The 17,984-nt window shown below is 37.2% G+C and overlaps 1 long non-coding RNA gene across 1 annotated transcript; it reads left to right on the top strand.

Moving 5' to 3' along the window:
• The first annotated feature begins 525 nt into the window (after positions 1–525).
• Positions 526–11,377, top strand: LOC129525943 (uncharacterized). Its single transcript, XR_008670519.1, has 3 exons — positions 526–676; positions 5,259–5,307; positions 11,243–11,377. It is a non-coding gene; the product is annotated as an uncharacterized lncRNA (long non-coding RNA).
• Positions 11,378–17,984: the final 6,607 nt, after the last annotated feature.

The raw sequence follows: 17,984 nt of genomic DNA, 5'->3' as shown, positions 1-17,984 counted from the left end.
GCAGCCTATCAGAAGGTGGGGGGCAAGGGGAAGGAGAGCATTAGGACAAATACCTAATGCATGTAGGGCTTAAAACCTAGACAATGGGTTGATAGGTGTAGCAAACCACCGTGGCACATGTATACCTATGTAACAAACCTGCACATTCTGCTTGTGTATCCTGGAACTTAAAATAGTATAGGATTAAAAAAAAAAAAAGATGTGGCTGAATTGATGAAATCTTGTGACAGAGCTTTCATGGGTGAGGAACTGCTTTTTATAGATGAGGAAAGAGACATTTCTTGGGATGGAATCTACTGCTGGTGAAGATGTTGTGAACATTGTTGAAATGACAACAAAGAATTTAGAATATTACAAAAAATGTAGTTGATAAAGCAGTGGCAGGGTCTGAAAGGATTGATTCCAATTCTAAAGTTCTACTGTGGGTAAAAACGCAATGAAACAGCATCATAGACTACAGAGAAATCTTTTGTGAAAAGAAGAGTCAGTCAATGCAGCAAACTTCATTGTTGTCTTATTTTTAGAAATTGCCACTGTCACCCCAGCCTTCAACAACCACCACCCTGATCAGTCAGCAGCCGTCAATGAGGCAAGATCCACCAGAAACAGAAACAGACTAGGACTCTCTGAAAGCTCAGCTGATTGTTAACATTTTCTGGCAATATTTTTAATCAAGGTATGTACATTGTTTTTTAGATATAATAATTTTGAACACTTAATAGACTGCAGTACAGTGTAAACATTTACATGCACTGGGAAACAAAAAAAATTCATGTGACTTGCTTTATTGCAATAATTGTTTTTTTGTGGTTGTCTGGATCAGAGTGCACAGTATCTCTGAGGTATGCCTGTATTTTACATAACTAGAGTACAATGTCAAAACCAGGAAATTGACATTGGTACAATCCATAGACCTTATTCAGATTTTAGTAGTTTTATATATCCATTCATTTGCTTGTGTGTATTTGTGTATATATATATATATATATGTCATTTTATGCAGTTTTATCATGTGTAAATTCATGTAACCATCATCACATAACCTCTGATTTTATATTCCAGAAAATACTTGCCACCAATTATTTTGTTACTCTGCAGTATGGTTATTAAAGATAAATACTGAAACTTTTCCTTTATTTACCAATTTTCATTTTAATAAGTTTGTTTATTAGGGGAGAGTTGTGAACATTTATTGAGCACACATTACACGCCAATTCTAGTGCTCGACATGTATGTCTCATTTCAATGTGTGTGGGTTTGTGCGTGCATGTATCAGGAATTCTATTATGTCCAATGCTTTCTTTAATATAAATAAGATCACACAGATTTACCTAGCAATATGAAATCATTTTAAATTCTTTCTACCTCTGATTATTCTAAATTCCTTCTACCTCTGATTATTCCTAGAGTTAAAGATCCTAACATCAATTCCTAGAGTTAAAGATCCTAACATCATTTTAAATTAAATAGCCAGCTTCCTATTGGTCATTCATTCTATCCATGGAACTTTTCTAAGAGTGGACTTTATAGGTCTTGCTCTGGCCTTTCCCAAGGAGTAGAGATGACCATTTCGTAGCTACAATCCAAGTAAGGAAATATTTGCCATGGTAGATGTTTGCTATGTTGACTTTCAGTTCTTATTCAACATACCATTTTAATTTACGTTGTCCAATGCCTTTGCAGTTATATTTTGGGCGTTGGAAACTGCCTTGTTGTTGTTCTTACAAATATGGTACCATTTTAAAGTTTCAATTTTAACTAAAAATTACAAATTCAGCCGGGTGGGGTGGCTCATGCCTGTAATCCCAGCACTTTGGGAGGCCGAGGTGGGCGGATCACCTGAGTCGGGAGTTCAAGACCAGCCTGATAAGCATGGAGAAACCCCATCTCTACTAAAAATACAAAACTAGCTGGGTGTGGTGGTGCATGCCTGTAATCCCAGCTACTCGGGAGGCTGAGGCAGGAGAATCGCTTGAACCTGGGAGGCGGAGGTTGCAGTGAGCCAAGATTGCACCACTGCACTACAGCCTGGGCAACAAGAATGAAACTCTGTCTCAAAAAAAAAAAAAAAATTACAAATTCAATTATGGATATGGACCAGATACATTACACAGACATTTCCCCTTTTTGCATCTGTATCAAGTTAAAAGAATCCAGAAAACTGCTTCCCACTAAAAGAAATAAGCAAATAAACAAACCAAACCAAAGCAACTACCAATTCCACATGTGGTTCGGGAATAGGCAGACTCCAAAAGAAACAAAATAATGTTCAAGTTATGCATATAAGTAAATCTACACTGCCCAGTAGCTATTTACAAAGTGACATGTTTATGTACTAAAAGAAGTGTGCAAATAGTGGTCACAGAATTAGTAACATACATTTTGAATAAAACATTGACAGTTTCCCTGATTGTTTAGCATAGAAAGAAGTTTATGAAGCCAGAATGGAGAAAACATAATTCGTTTCAAAATTTCTTAATTAGAGTCCTTAATGTGTATCTTTTCTAAATAATAGGTTAGTCCTTTATATAGGACCTAGCAAGGTGTAAGAACCTCATGAAAGAGCTGCAAAGAGCTCAGCTGCAGCTGCAGCTTGTCAACTCCTATGTGGCTGGAAACAAGTTTCTCTGTGGTGAACTGTTGGGTGGCCCTTAGGGTTCTCATTCTGAAATAACAAACCAAAGTCGACATATTGGTCACTTCCTAAATTCCAAAGCCCGCGTAATGTCACTAAGTGTCAGTGAAGTGGAACTGAGCCTCTGTCTTAGCCTTTAGGCAAAACTGTCTACATTGCAAAGCTGTATGGTCAGTATCTGCCGATGGAACTTGGGCATAAAGAAAAAGAGACACAGGAGGTAAAAGGATGCCCTAACTCAGAATAATAAGACACATAAATACTCAAACAGGAGATGAAGAATCAGACCAGTAAAACTCTATCAGACTAACCAACTCACCTTCTAACATTTTGTGACTAAACACTTATTTGGTACGCATTAAACACTTTATACATTCTCAAGTTCCAGTAGCCTGAAATAAATCTTAAAAAAAAGAGTCTTATAAAGGATTATTGCTAATATTTTATAATTTACCTCTAATTCTTTCATAGTGATGTATGTAGTCTATAATTGATATTTAATGATTATCTATAAAACCATTAAAAATTTTTGAGTTTACTTTATGCCAGGCTCTGTGTTTGATTATTTTATAACATTTACTTCATCTAATCTTCATAAACCCTATGATATTGATAGTAATAGTTCTTAAATTTCATAGTTGAAGACACAGGAGATTATCAAGGAAACATGCTCAAAGTCAACCAAGCAGTGGTCAAGCTGAGTCTCACTAACTTTGTCTACCTCTACCTCTAACGGATTAAAATCTAGAGAGTCATTTTGCATAACTGTAAGAAAATTATATTTTATTTTGCCTCGATTGTGCTGGGAATTTTTAGTTTTTGTTCAAATTTAGATAGATAAATCGCCACAGATATATTGAATGTAGGTTTATTATATAATAATTACAACATATTTACATAATGTATACATATGCATATATGTGCATGCACACACACTTGACTATGTACTGACTGATCTTTCTTTTTTTTTTTGAGACGGAATCTCGCTCTGTTGCCCAGACTGGAGTGCAGTGGCGCAATCTCGTCTCACTGTAACCTCCACCTCCTGGGTTCCAGCGATTCTCCTCCATCAGCCTCCCGAGTAGCTGGGATTACAGGCACGCATCACCATGCCTGGCTAATTTTTGTACTTTTTTTTTTTTTTTTCTTTTTGAGACAGAGTCTCGCTCTGTCGCCCAGGTTGGAGTGCAGTGGTGCGATCTCGGCTCACTGCAAGCTCTGCCTCCCAGGTTCACGCCATTCTCCTGCCTCAGCCTCCTGAGTAGCTGGGACTACAGGCGCCCGCCACCACGCCCGGCTAATTTTTTGTATTTTAGTAGAGACGGGGTTTCACCATGTTAGCCAGAATGGTCTCGATCTCCTGACCTCATGATCCGCCTGTCTCGGCCTCCCAAAGTGCTGGGATTATAGGCATGAGCCACCGCGCCTGGTCTGATCTTTCTTACAGAGGTAAAAATCCATATTTAGACAGATAATTAAACTAAGTTATCCCCGTAGTTGTGTATAACCTAGGGGTGGTTTTTAAAGTCCTAGTAAATTTTTAGTTACATCTTTTATTTCCTAGTTTCTCTATTTTCATGCTTCTGTCTTCCAAGAAGCATAATTTAATTCGTAAAAGTATCTGTTTATATATAACAATATCTATTTATGGGTTTTATAATACTTCAGTATATAAATAATTCACTTGAAAAGGATGTTGGCACCAAAATGGATGGTCTTTTTTAAAACTTAGAATTTATTTGGATTTGTTTGAAGTTAGGTTTCTTGGGAGGAAATGCTCTCATTATTTGTATAACACTTTTTTGCAACCTATCCGTGAGAGCTCTGAGTGTTAAATAAAAAAAATTTTCGGAGTTATTTGTATGTACGCATGTATTTGTGTATGAAACAAATATCAGCAAATACTTATTGACTATACCAATCTCATACATACCCTTGCATTCTCCCATGGCTGTCTAACTTCAAACCTGTGCCTTACAATGCATATCCATCTTTGCTATAGGTACAGTTTCACCACAGTTTTTAATCATCAAAAAAAACACAAACAAATAAACAATAAAAAAAGAGGTTTTTTTTCGTTTTTGTTTTGAGACAGAGTCTCACTCTGTCACCCAGGCTGGAGTGCAGTGGTACGATCTCAGCTCACTGCAACCTCTGCCTCCCAGGTTCAAGTGATTAGCCTGCCTCAGCCTCCTGAGTAGCTGGGACTACAGGCGTACCACCATGCCCGTCTAATTGTTGTATTCTTAGTAGAAATGGGGTTTTGCCACATTGGCCAGGCTGGTCTCGAACTCATGACCTCAGGTGATCCACCTGCCTTGCCTCCCAGATTGCTGGGATTACAGGTGTGAGCCACTGCGCCTGGTGCCCAGTGAGGTTCTTTATAAGAACAAAACTGTATGTAAACAGTTACGGGACCAGGTGCAGTGGCTCATGCCTGTAATTCCAACACTTTGGGAGGCCAAGGTGGGAGCATGACTTGATCTCAGGAGTTCGGGACCAGCCTGGGCAACAAAGTGAGATCCCGTCTCTACAAAAAAAAAAAAAGCACCATAAGTGAAATAAAATGATGATTCAAAGACTATTTTGCATGCAAAACTAATTTCTAATCAATCCTTATCAGGTAATTGTTCTTTCTGCTTCTTCAATCTGCTAAATACAAGATGTCAAAAGTGAGTAGTTTCAAATGTTTGATTCTGCTTTTGGTAGATCGTAAACTTGAGTAGGTTACATAACCCCTTTAAGATTCTTTTCCATCATGTGTAAAACGTAAAATGCAACTAAATAGTTTATTGGAAATATGTTCTGAGAATGCTTTAATGTATAAACATATAGGGTATTTAACACCTAATTAGTGCTCAAAACCATTAAGAAACATATTGAGGCAGATAGGACATAAGCTATTCATTATTAGTTACAGTGAGTTTGCAGACTGAACTTTAAACTTTCATGGAAATCTCCAGACTCTGATATGACCCTGGCCCCCTATGAGACCTCAGGCATCACTACACTTTATGTGTAACAGGTGTGGCTGACACATCACACCATATGGTACAGAATGTTTCCAACCACAGAGTTGCTGCTGCCTAAAATAACAGTTAACACCTACACTGGTCTTGGTGTGACTGCAGGATGCTGGGGATAAAGTGGATGGGTAATGGGTAGAGGAAATGGCGTGTCTGGCGAAAACAATAAGATGCTGTTGCAAACAATATTGGGAGTTGAAGCAATTTACCTGGGCAAAAAGCAGAAGACATAGCTTAGGGAGGAGAGAAGAGACCAGAACTGAGGTTTACAAGCATGGATGTGGCTGATCACTAGCACTATAACTGCGCTATTTTTGTTATTCCAGCAAGTGTAACCATAGGAAACATTACTAAACTTAGAGCTGTGACAATATTTACCTGTTAAGAGAAGAGGAGGGAATAGGAAAGAGTCAATCACAAAGAAAAAATAACATAAGAATCATAAAGCATTGACTGGACTGTAAATACTAGTCATATTTTCTATGAGATGATTTTTAACTGGAATTTTCTTCTGATAATGTGCTTAGAGATAGCGTGTTTTGTAGGTGGAAATAATGGGCAGGTAAAGACACACAAAAAAAACAACTTTAAGGTACCATGAAGAAAGATGTTAAATAATACCATGTGAAAGATTATCCTGGTGATTACCGATACACAAAGGACTTATTTCATACTGGAAGCTTAAAGAAAGGAATGGTTTGTCCCTGAGTTATTTCTGAACCCTTATCATGACAGAATGGTGACTGTAACAGGAATTTTTCAGACTAGACATAAAAATGGTTCACATGAGAGGAAAAGAAAACTAGCATACGGCAAAAATAATTTCTAGAATAAACGTGACTTGACTGGCTGTGGTTTTACAGACTCTTTTTAAAAGAAGGAACCCGTTTTTATCAGTCACACGACTCTCTACTTAAATTTCAATTTTAGCAACAACACAATCTAAAGGTAAGAATTTATTTTATAAATAGTAGTAAAGAATTTTGAAAATATGGAAATGATACTTTACTCCAGGTTAATATGCAACATTGCTAGCATGGTACACTGGCAACATCAGTAGAGCCAGATAATGAAGAGAAATCTCACAGGAATAGGGCACAGATTGTTCTTTTATATATAGTTCTGTCACCATACATCTAAAAACTTTTAAGTGGAAACTAAATGATGTGTAGGATACAGAGACCCTAATTTCTTTTTTTTTGAGATGGAGTTTCGCTCTTGTTGCCCAGGCTGGAGTGCAATGGCACGATCTGGGCTCACCGCAACCTCCGCCTCCCAGGTTCAAGCAATTCTCCTGCCTCAGCCTCCTGAGTAGCTGGGATTACAGGCATGCACCACCATGCCTGGCTAATTTTGTATTTTTAGTAGAGACGGGATTTCTCCATGTTGAGGCTGGTCTCGAACTTCTGACCTCAGGTGATCTGCCCGCCTTGGCCTCCCAAAGTGCTGGGATTACAGGTGTGAGCCACTGCGCCTGGCCCAGAGACCCTAATTTCTTATCTGGAATTTGTGGAAAGAAATGTACTTTAAAATTTATTAGTTTTTATTTTAAAATATATGTGTTTATACATACATGAATTAACAGCCTCATTGGCATTTGATGATTCACGCTATAACCCAGCACATTAATATTTCCACAGCAAAATGTATAAAACAAAAGCTATGATTAGCTAAGTTCAGGTTTTGGAACCAAACTAATGAAAACATTTTGTTTATAGAGATTTGGTTTTTAGCCTTATGGATAAAGAACTGGGGACTTATCTCCTGTGTCAGTATGTGGATTACATTATACTCAATTCTTTGTTCAAAACACCTATTCCCCGCTTACTGAGCCCCTCCACATGTGGTTTCATACTGATAATTTATCTGAGTGATTTTACACACGTTATAGTAAACCTATATATAGATTGGACAAGGTAAGTTGAATCTCTTCACAGAATATTGTGTTAACAAGTCTTTTGTTGTTGTTGTTGTTGTTATTGTTGTTTTTTGAGACAGAGTTTTGCTGTTGTCACCCAGGCTGGAGTGCATTGGCGCAATCTGGGCTCACTGCAACCTCCACCTCCCAGTTCAGGTGATTCTCCTGCCTCAGCCTCCTGAGTAGCTGGGATTACAAGCGCCCACCACCATGCTCAGCTTTTTTTTTTTTTTTTTTTTTTTTGTATTTTTAATAGAGATGAGATTTCACCATGTTGGCCAGGCTGGTCTCGAACTCCTGACCTCAGGTGATCCGCCCACCTCGGCCTCCCAAAGTGTTGGGATTACAGGCATGAGCCACCATGCCCAGCCAACAAGTCTTACTTCTGATTGAGTATGAGAAGTATCTCTCCCAAAATATTATGGTTCTATGCATTGATAGATTTGGTTTCTTCCACTCTGTCAGTCACTTTTCTCTTTGTCCTCCCTGGTTTTCCCCTGTTCTGCTTGTTTCTTGGGGTGCTGATTCCTGCAACACATGTTTCACCACCTCCATGGCTAACCAGCTTCCAGGTAGGTGGAGTCAATGGAGCCACTGGGTTGAGATTTGGAAGGTAGGAAGAGGGGAGAAGCCTGTTATTTTGTCTTTCCCCTCTCTGCTTCAGGCTTTATCTCCTGCAGTGACCACACATGCTATGTACTGGTCTGTTTTATTTAATTTTAATATTTATTTTATTGTGATAGGAATACACCATGAGATCTATTCTATTAACAAATTTCGAAATGTACAATACAATATTGTTAAGTCTAGGCACAATGTTGTACAGCAGATCTCTAGAGCTTACTCATTTTGCATTACTAAAACCTTATCCCCATTTTCCGCTCCTCACTGTCCCTGGTAACCACTATTCTGCTCCTTGCTTCTATGGATTAGACTATTTTAGATACCTCATACAAGTGGAATCGTGTTTTTGTCCTTCCCTCACGCTATGTTGTTTGAACTGCTGCCAAATAGCAACTGCCTCATGGCAGGCACCAGCCACTGTGGTGCCAGTCCCCATCAAGTGGTTCTGGTAAACCCACCTGCTCCCTTGTTTCCTCTAGCTCTGGGAATAGTACCAGCTTTCTGTTTTGCCCATATCTGAATTGTCTTCTTTCTCCTGACGGACTCAGATTTCTCCAACTGTTTGATAAATACCCTCCTCTGTTAACTTCCCTCTGTGTAATGACTTGGCACAGAATTTGTTTTCCTGCCTGGACATTCACGAATACATCAACCTACCTTGAATAATATCTACTACACTCTTGTTTCCCTGACAATTTCTCTGTCTTTATTTCTACCTATTTCTGCTCAGTCCCTCCCTCTGATCTAGCCCCAATGCTACTTCTCAAACAAACCATTCAGTCTTATGTTTTAGAGACTGTCCACTATTTGAACAGTTCCTTGCTCAAATATTTTAGAGACTCTCTACTGTCAAATGTCGCTCATTTGACATTACTCAAATGACACCTCCTTTGGAATGCCTTCCTTGAACACATCTTCTAACTTTGTACCCACATCATTATGTATGCTCCACAATATTTCTTACAAAAGAGCAAGAAGCCAAAGTTCAGTCACAGGACCAATAACTTAAAGCCAAAATATAAAGTGGCATACCATTTTAAACATAATACTATATATGAACTTTATAGTAATTATATTTTTATTTGCCAGGTGTGGTGGCTCACACCTGTAATCCCAGCACTTTGGGAGGCTGAGGCGGGCAGATCATCTGAGGTCAGGAGTTCGAGATCAGCCTGACCAACATGGAGAAACCCCGTCTCTACAAAAATACAAAATTAGCCGGGCGTGGTAGTGCATGCCTGTAATCCCAGCTACTCAGGAAGGCTGAGGCAAGAGAATCACTTGAAGCCGGGAGGCGGAGGTTGTGGTGAGCCGAGATCATGCCATTACACCCCAGCCTGGGCAATAAGAGTGAAACTCGGTCTCAAAAAAACAAAAAAATGTATGTATATGTATGTGTATATGTTTTTATTTGATATTTGTAACTATGGAGAATGTATTTTATTATATAATGCTGACATTAAAAAATTATAGGCAATGTTAGATAAATCAAATATTTATATTTTTATAAAAATAATGAATAGAAGAGTGACATATAACGATCAGAGTACTTTATTCTCAAATTCACAAAAATGATAAACTGGAAGATTAAAACTAGAAGAGATTAGTGGTTATTGGTAGTTTTAACAGAATTCAGATTAGAAGGCTACATTTTTATGAGAATTATTGTTTCTCAAGATTACAGAATTCTATTTATGTAACCAAAACAATTAGAATAATTCAAATATTGCCTGTGTAAGTTTATGACCAAGGTTTCCCTCAATTTCCCTCTAAATTGGATATATAGTCTTGCTCTTCACCTGCTTCCCCGGAGTCTCCAATTATGTAAGTAATTCTCAGATAATCGTCTCTTAGTCATGTTCAGTCACGGGAATGTGTAATTTCAGGAATTCAAATTCCTAAATCTATATAATAACAAAATTTTTGAATTTTATGCAAAGCTAAAATTTTTCTTTTTCCTTTGGCTCCAACTGAACTCAGATGAGAAAATCAGCACAGAAAAAGGTAGTGTAGATGATTCCTCTCTTTGTCTCGGGAGAGAATCTCAGGGGGTTCTTGGATACATCCCTGCGGAGCCCTGTCACAACTCCTGACATGGGCAATGAACCTGCACTTGTGTGTTGTGTAGTTTTGATTCTTCCTCACCCTCAAACCAGGTGTCTCATATTTTCTGTTAGAGCGCTATATCCCACCTATCACTCTTCATGCATGGCAGCTGTCTTATTATACTATTGCTGCTGTAACAAATAAGCACAAATTTAGTAAGAAAAACAACAAAAATTATTCTCTTACAGTTTTAGAGGGTTGGAGTCTGAAAAGTCTTATGGAGCTAATATCAAGGTTACAGCAGGGCTGAATCTGTTCCTCTACTCATCCAGCTTCTCATGTCTGCCAGCGTTCCCTCACTTGTGGTTTTGTCTTTCCAGCTTCTGTTCCCATGACTGCACTGCCTCCTCCTTTTCTGTACTCAAATCTCCCCCTGCATCCCTTTTATAAGGATACTTGGGGTTACATTTTAAGCTGACTTTGATAATCCAAAATAATCCTTCAATCTCAAGATCCTCAATCTCTTCTCACTTCTCCTAAGTATCTCTTGCCCTATAAGGTAGCATTCACAGCTTCCAATGATTATGACCTGGATATACTTGGAGCCATTATTCAGCCTACTATAGAATTTAGGATGAGTCCAGGTTATTCCCTGCTCTCATCTGGACCCCTTTTACCTACAAGAAACATTCACACGTAGTTTATTATATGGATGTGCAATGGGTTCCCAGTGGATCTTTCACAACTCTACCACCACAGGCTTCTGGGGGCAGGATTCTCAACACCTGTTTTTCAAACCACACCTCACCTCCATTCTCCATGCTTTTTTGCTGCATTCTGTGCAGCTGAGCTCTGACAACTGTATCACACGGTCTTCCTCACCCTCTGGCTTCTGTCTGTTTTCAACCATTGGAAAGCATTGGTAGGAGAAGAGAAGCTGGGATGAGAAAGTGGAAAAATTATATAATTCTCTAGCTCCTTCCTCATTTTCAGGTCCTGGAAATGGCTAGAATCTGTCCTGAACTCTCGGCATCTTCTGATACTCAACGATGGAGCACGGCGTGAACATCATCCTGCTGCCCTACACAATATTGTCTAGACTATGAGTAGCTAAAAAATCTATTTGCAACTAATAATAAAGAAATAAAAACAAAGTTCTGATTAAGTATTCTGGTGTATATTTTCCTAGAATATTGGCTACTTAAATGTTTTCCATATAATTATTAAATAAATATTTATTCTGAAGCGGTCCATCTCTATTCTGATCTAGCCAATGTTGAATTTTTTCTTCAGAAAGGAAAAGAGATTTTTCTCCTGCATTTAATCCAGTGATTATTTTTCATTTAAACATCAGGCATCTGGTTAATACACTCAAGGTGTGCAAAAAGTGTGGCTGACACATCATTTTACTGTACGTTCCTCTGTACAGAACACTTCCAACCACAGTGTTGCTAGCCCTGGAAAGAACATTTAGCACCTAGACCACCGATGTTATTGTAATGATTGTTGGTAATTCTAACTTGTGTCATGGGAAAGGAGAAAGACATTTCTGATGAAAAATAATAAAATTCTACTGCAAGAGATATTGAAAGTCAAATCTGTGTATCTGGCCCAGAAGCAGTAGGTTTTACCTAACAGAGGAGAAGGAAATCAAAACTGAGATTTGCAAGCCTGGATGTGGGTGACCACTATTAACTATCACATTAGTGTCATTATCATTTGGACAAGTAGGACCACAGGTAACAATATTAGCTTCAGAATCATGACAGGATTTTTTGTTGGAAGAGGAAAGAGGGAGGAATGTAGACACAGATAATAATGTGAAATAACGTGAGGCAGGAAAAATTTTGATGTAATGAGAATAAGAAATATAAGGATGGAAAAATTCTTGATACAAGTTATACATATGATTATGTAAGTATTATAATCATGTTCTGAACATGCATTCTTTGAGATTTTGTCTCACTTGGATGTATTTAGGTAATGTAATTTCTAAACAGAAATAATGGGCAAGTGCATGCATATAAAGAAAACCCCTGAATACCTGTCATACTGCCTATTTATATAAATCAGAATCCTTTACAATCTTGAACTCATTCTGCTTAGAAAAATAAAATGTGATTTGATAATAAGATTTCCAGAAAACACATTCAGGCATTTATACTAGAGAAACAGGAAGCTAGACCATTTTAAAAATCATTTTTCTGAAACTGTAAGTGACTAAAACAGCCATGCATACGACGCAGCCATATAAAAGAATGAGATCATGTCTTTTGCAGCAACATGGATGAAGCTGGAGGACATTATCCTAAGCAAACTAACACAGAAACAGAAAACCAAGCACTGCATGTTCTCACTTATAAGTGGGAGCTAAACACTGAGTACATGTGGACACAAAGAAGAGAACAATAGAAACCAGGACCTGCTTGAGGGTGGAGAGTAGAAGGAGGGTGAGGATCAAAAAACTACCTGTTGGGTAGTATGCTTATTGCCTGGGTAATGAAATAACCTGTAAACCAAATCCCCAGAATACTCAATTTACCCATGTAGCAAATCTCCACAGGTACCCCCTAAACCTAAAATTAAAAAAAAAAAAAACTGATGCTAACATGTTTTTACAAAAAAAAAAAAGAATTGTAAAACACAATGAAAATAGCATACATATCTGAGAAGCCATTTATCATATTTAACATTCCCTTTAAGAAAGAGTATGCCTCTGTGCAAATTTGCTATATCTAATTCTCCCAGGTAAGAAAGTTGTTCATACAGGAAAAAACAAAACAAAGCAAAACAAAAACAGCCATGATTTGCATTACATGTTAAAAGAAGTAACATTTTCTTAGCAATCAGTAGCAAATAACTTTACTTAAGTGGCAGTTTTCGGAAGGATATAATTTAAAACTAAGGACTTATTTTGCAAATAGCAGTGTTTTTAAATCAATGGTTACCATTAAACACAGCTTATATAGCATACACAAGTTAAGCAATAGGTCAGAAAATAAATAGGAATCAAGACAGCACTAGTACAGGGACTGTTCTTGAATTCATAATATGTGGACCAAGAAGAGATGAGGAAGGTAGAGTCAGAAATTGCTTTTGTGTAATTTTGAGGAGGCCATACCAAAGCTTAACAATACCAGATGCCTATAGATGATGGGGAGCATGGAAGTCCACCAAATACTTTAAATATTAGCCTTATAAGTGGCTTTTTTGATAAGACAGACACCATCTTCAGACTGTAAATGGCTTGGAAACCTGAAAACCTGACATGGATTATTTTCACAGGTCAAATGGAATGGCTTGAGTTGGCTGATAAGACTGGAATAGTAATACTATCACCTAGGAAAGTGCACACAGAGTGAGGCTCAACTGACAGCTACAAGAGAGGGTCAAATATCCATTGTAGTTAATCTGCCAAAAGTGAGTAGGGGCAATACCCTGTGCAATGTGGTCTCCTCCTCCAGAAAACAATAGGATCATCTTAGGCAGGGGCCACAAGCCTGGCATGCAGTGGAAGCCTCCACATCAGAAACAGTCCTTCACTCTCTGCCAGTCTATGATGGTCGCTGTGTTGTCATGTCCAGAATAATGATAAATTCAGGCAGCACTGGTAGAGATCAAATAGTGCACAGACTTTAAACCTTTCACAAAATTTAACCTGAAAGGAATCACAGATGTACATTCTCTGATGAGACCAGTTGGAATTAAGCTGTTGATTGAGTCTGCACTAACTGATCAATATTTTCTGTAATCTAAAACTTTTCTAAAACATAAAGTCTACTAATTTTTAAAAATCAGAGGGACTAATTGAAGTAATATCATAAAATAAATAAAAATTATAATTTCTAAATAGTATATTACAGTTAAGATTGTATTCAAATACATTTTAATCATGATTCTCAGAATCACCTGTGAAATATTTTTATACAATTTTAGAAAAGAAATAAGTGAAGTAAAAAAATCATTTTTATATAGGCTGTTTGTATATCATAACATAATCAATCAATGGCAGAACTGAGTCCCAAATTCACAAATTCAGCTTCCAAATTCTATTCTCCTTCATTCTTTTCCCCCATGAAGTGGGAAAATAATAATAAACTCGGTAAAAAAACACCACCACCTATCCAAAACCAAAATAGCAATTGATTTATTTAGGGACTAAGTTCTCCCCTATAATAAAAATTAAAATGACTATCAAATAGGGAGTTAATAACATTTGTTTATATTTTTCCCTTTTCCGCTTCCTCCTTGCCTTTCTTATCTCAGTGAATGTATTAAAGGTCTAAATATTTCATGCAAGAATTAGAACCAGTAGTGGGGATACAGTTAAATGGGTGAGTCTCAGTGAGTCTACAGTTCCATGTACAGTGCATGTTTGAGATAGATCAGAAACCCACCTCTACCTTTGGAACGTCAAATATCTAAATAAAAAAAAAAAAACTCTGTGAGGCCAACATTTGCCTTTGTATTTATTTCATTCATTCTGCTTAATTTCTTCTTCAGGCTTGACTTTTATTTTCTCATTTGTTGCTACTGCCATGCCCTAACCACACAAAACTAGACTTAATGGTGAGTCATCTGAATGATTTTGTTTCCACTTATTTCTTATTTTCCATTACATATACCTAATTAACTGTGGCACGCAGCTAAATTAAATTTCATCCTCTCTTGTCACTAAGTATGCAGAAAAGAATAATTAAAATTTTTAAAAAGAAACTTCATCTCTTTTTCTGTATCCAGATTGCATATTCTGAGGATAGAGGTCAAACTTCCTGGTGCTAATTCATATCAGGCTCTCAAATTTCACCTTGATTATCACTGGAAATTGACCATTATTTTACTTTTTTTTTTTTTTTGTCAAATTTTATGGTGGCACATGCCTGTAATCCCAGCTACTCGGGAGGCTGAGGCAGGAGAATCGCTTGAACCTGGGACGGGGAGGTTGTGGTGAGCAAAGATCATGCCATTGCACTCCAGCCTGGGCAACAAGAGCGAAACTCCGTCTCAAAAGAAAAAAAGAAAAAGAAAAATTTCTTATTCTCAATACCAAGATATTTTGTTGTTATTTTCAAATTTTGATCACTGCCCTTAAACCATCTCTCTTACAGGAAGTGAGCAAAGGCCAAAAGGATAAAGATACTAAAAGGCTGTGATAAACAGAAAATGTCAAAGGCTACCCTAGAGAAATTTATAGCCATTTGTACCCATATACCGACCTAGTCACTAAATATCCAAACAAACAAAGCACAAGAACAGAAAACATATTATAATTTTAAATATAGATTACAAGTGTAGTGAAGTGATAATTTAAGAAATACAGAGAACACCCAAGGCAACATTATTTATAATAGTCCTGAAAAGAAAGCAATTAAATGTCCATCAAAGGTAGAGTAAGTAAACTGATTGAGAGTATATCATACAAGGAAATTACGTACACAAGTAAACTACAGCTGTCCACAGCAACACAGATAACTCTAATAAATACAAAACAAAACAATGCAAAAAAAGTATAGTTTCATTCTATTCACACAAATAAAATTAAAATAAGCAAAAAAGCTACTAAGAATATGTGCATAAGAAGCAAGAAAATCAGAATGGTTAATTCTAGAAGGAAGCATTGTAATAAGGAAGATCAATGCAGGAAACACTCTCGGGTGTGGTAATATCTATCTTTCCTTAACTTTTATCATTATTCATTAATCTCTACATATATGTTTTCTGTCCTTTCCTGTATGTTTGTCATATTTCAGAGGGAAAAATATTAATAGATTTCTTTATCTAATTGGTAATTTTTATTATCATAAAAGTTTATCTTAAAAAGAGTGGAGGATATACAAATGCAGTTTTGCATATCATCTCACTTGATATTAGAGGTATGACTAAAATAACATTCCATTGTAACTGTGAACTTTGAATACCTGGTTTCTCAAGTAACTCAACAATTCCCGCAACACCTAACCCTAACTACATGCTTCAGATAAGGTAAACTTAAACTAAATCAGCTTCCCCCGATGGTTGAAAGGAAGATTTTCTCCTGAAATAGTATCTCTGGAGCCAGACATCATGTGGATTTGCAGGTTGCATTAACACCACCACCAGTTAAAAAGATCAGCAGGTCAAGATTTCATTTTAAAATCGTCTAAATTAGTAATATTTCTTGTCACCTAGCAGGAAAAAATACAAACTTAATTTGTAATGTTCTCTAGAACAACCCATTTCATCCCAAGCTTAATGATTTACCATGAATAAATTAGTGAGAAAGATGAGACACTCAGAGCTAGAAACAAATAAAAAACTAAGCACACAAGCAAAGTACCTGAAAAAGAACCAGTAGGAACAAAAAAGACAGAAGATACAAAATAACGGCTAGGCACGGTGGCTCACGCCTATAATCTCAGCATTTTGGGAGGCTGAGGCAGGCAGATCACCTGAGTTCAGGAGTTGGAGACCAGCCTGACCAACATGGTGAAACCCCATCTCTACTAAAAATACAAAAATTAGCTGGGTGTGGTGGCAAACGCCTGTAATCCCAGCTACTCAGGAGGCTGAGGCAGAGAATCGCTTGAACCTGGGAGGTGGAGGTTGCAGTGAGTCGAGATCACACCATTGCACTCCAGCCTGGGTGACAGAGCAAGACTCCTTCTCCAAAAAAGAAAAAGATACAAAACAACCATTACCTCAATAATCAGACACATGGTATAAATTAATTATATTTACCATGGTTAAGGGAACATAAGACAAATTTGGAAATGTGTTTAGAAAACAAAAAACTCTTTAAAATACATAAATTTATGGAGTTGTAAAAGAACTAAATATAATTTTTTGAAAGACAAAATAATATATTGGATATATTTAATGTCTACTTAGACACGGATGAAGAGAGAATTAATGAATTGAATGACATTTCTGAAGTCATTTTTCAAAACACAGCCCATAGAGACAAAAAGACAGCATGAAAAAGAAATTAAACATACGGCAGTTTAGACAAATGCCTCCAGGTAGCACAATTTAATCTAATTGTGTTAAAGGGTTATATTAAAATTGTGATATACTACTGTTGAATTGAAACTTTTATTATTATTAAAAGACCCATCTTCTTACTACATTTTTCCTTAAAGTGTGTTTTGTCAGATATCAGGAGCTATGATACTTTAGTTTGATTAATGTTTGCATTATATAAATGTTGATCTTCTATTTTCAACCATTTCACATCCTTATCTACTAGACGTAATTTTTGTAAATAACCTGTAACATTTAAAAAAAAATTTTTTTTGAAATGGAGTTTCAATCTGTCACCCAGGTTGGAGTGCAATGGCGCAATCTCAGCTCACTACAACCTCTGCCTCCCGGGTTCAAGCGATTCTCCTGCCTCAGCCTCCTGAGTAGCCGGGATTAAAGGCATGTACCACCACCCCCAGCTAATTTTGTGTTTTCAGTAGAGACGAGGTTTCACCACATTGGTCAGGCTGGTCTCGAACTCCTGACCTCAGATGATCCACTCACCTTGGCCTCCCAAAGTGCTGGGATTACAAGCATGAGCCACCATGCCTGGCCAACATTTAAAAATTTTTAAGAACCCATTGTGATAATTTTTAATTGTTTTTCCTGGAACATTTACAGAGTTTACCTTTACTGTTGATATGTCTGATTTTTTATAATTTACATAAATTTATGCTTTCTACTTGTCCTTGCCTGATCTTACATCTCTCCCCCACTCCACCCACCCTTATAACTT

This window comes from Gorilla gorilla, chromosome 10 (assembly GCF_029281585.2).
Source record: "Gorilla gorilla gorilla isolate KB3781 chromosome 10, NHGRI_mGorGor1-v2.1_pri, whole genome shotgun sequence".
Classification (NCBI taxonomy): Eukaryota; Metazoa; Chordata; class Mammalia; order Primates; family Hominidae; genus Gorilla; species Gorilla gorilla.
Note: the sequence above shows the minus strand (reverse complement) of the source record. Positions and strands in the feature narration are given on the sequence as shown.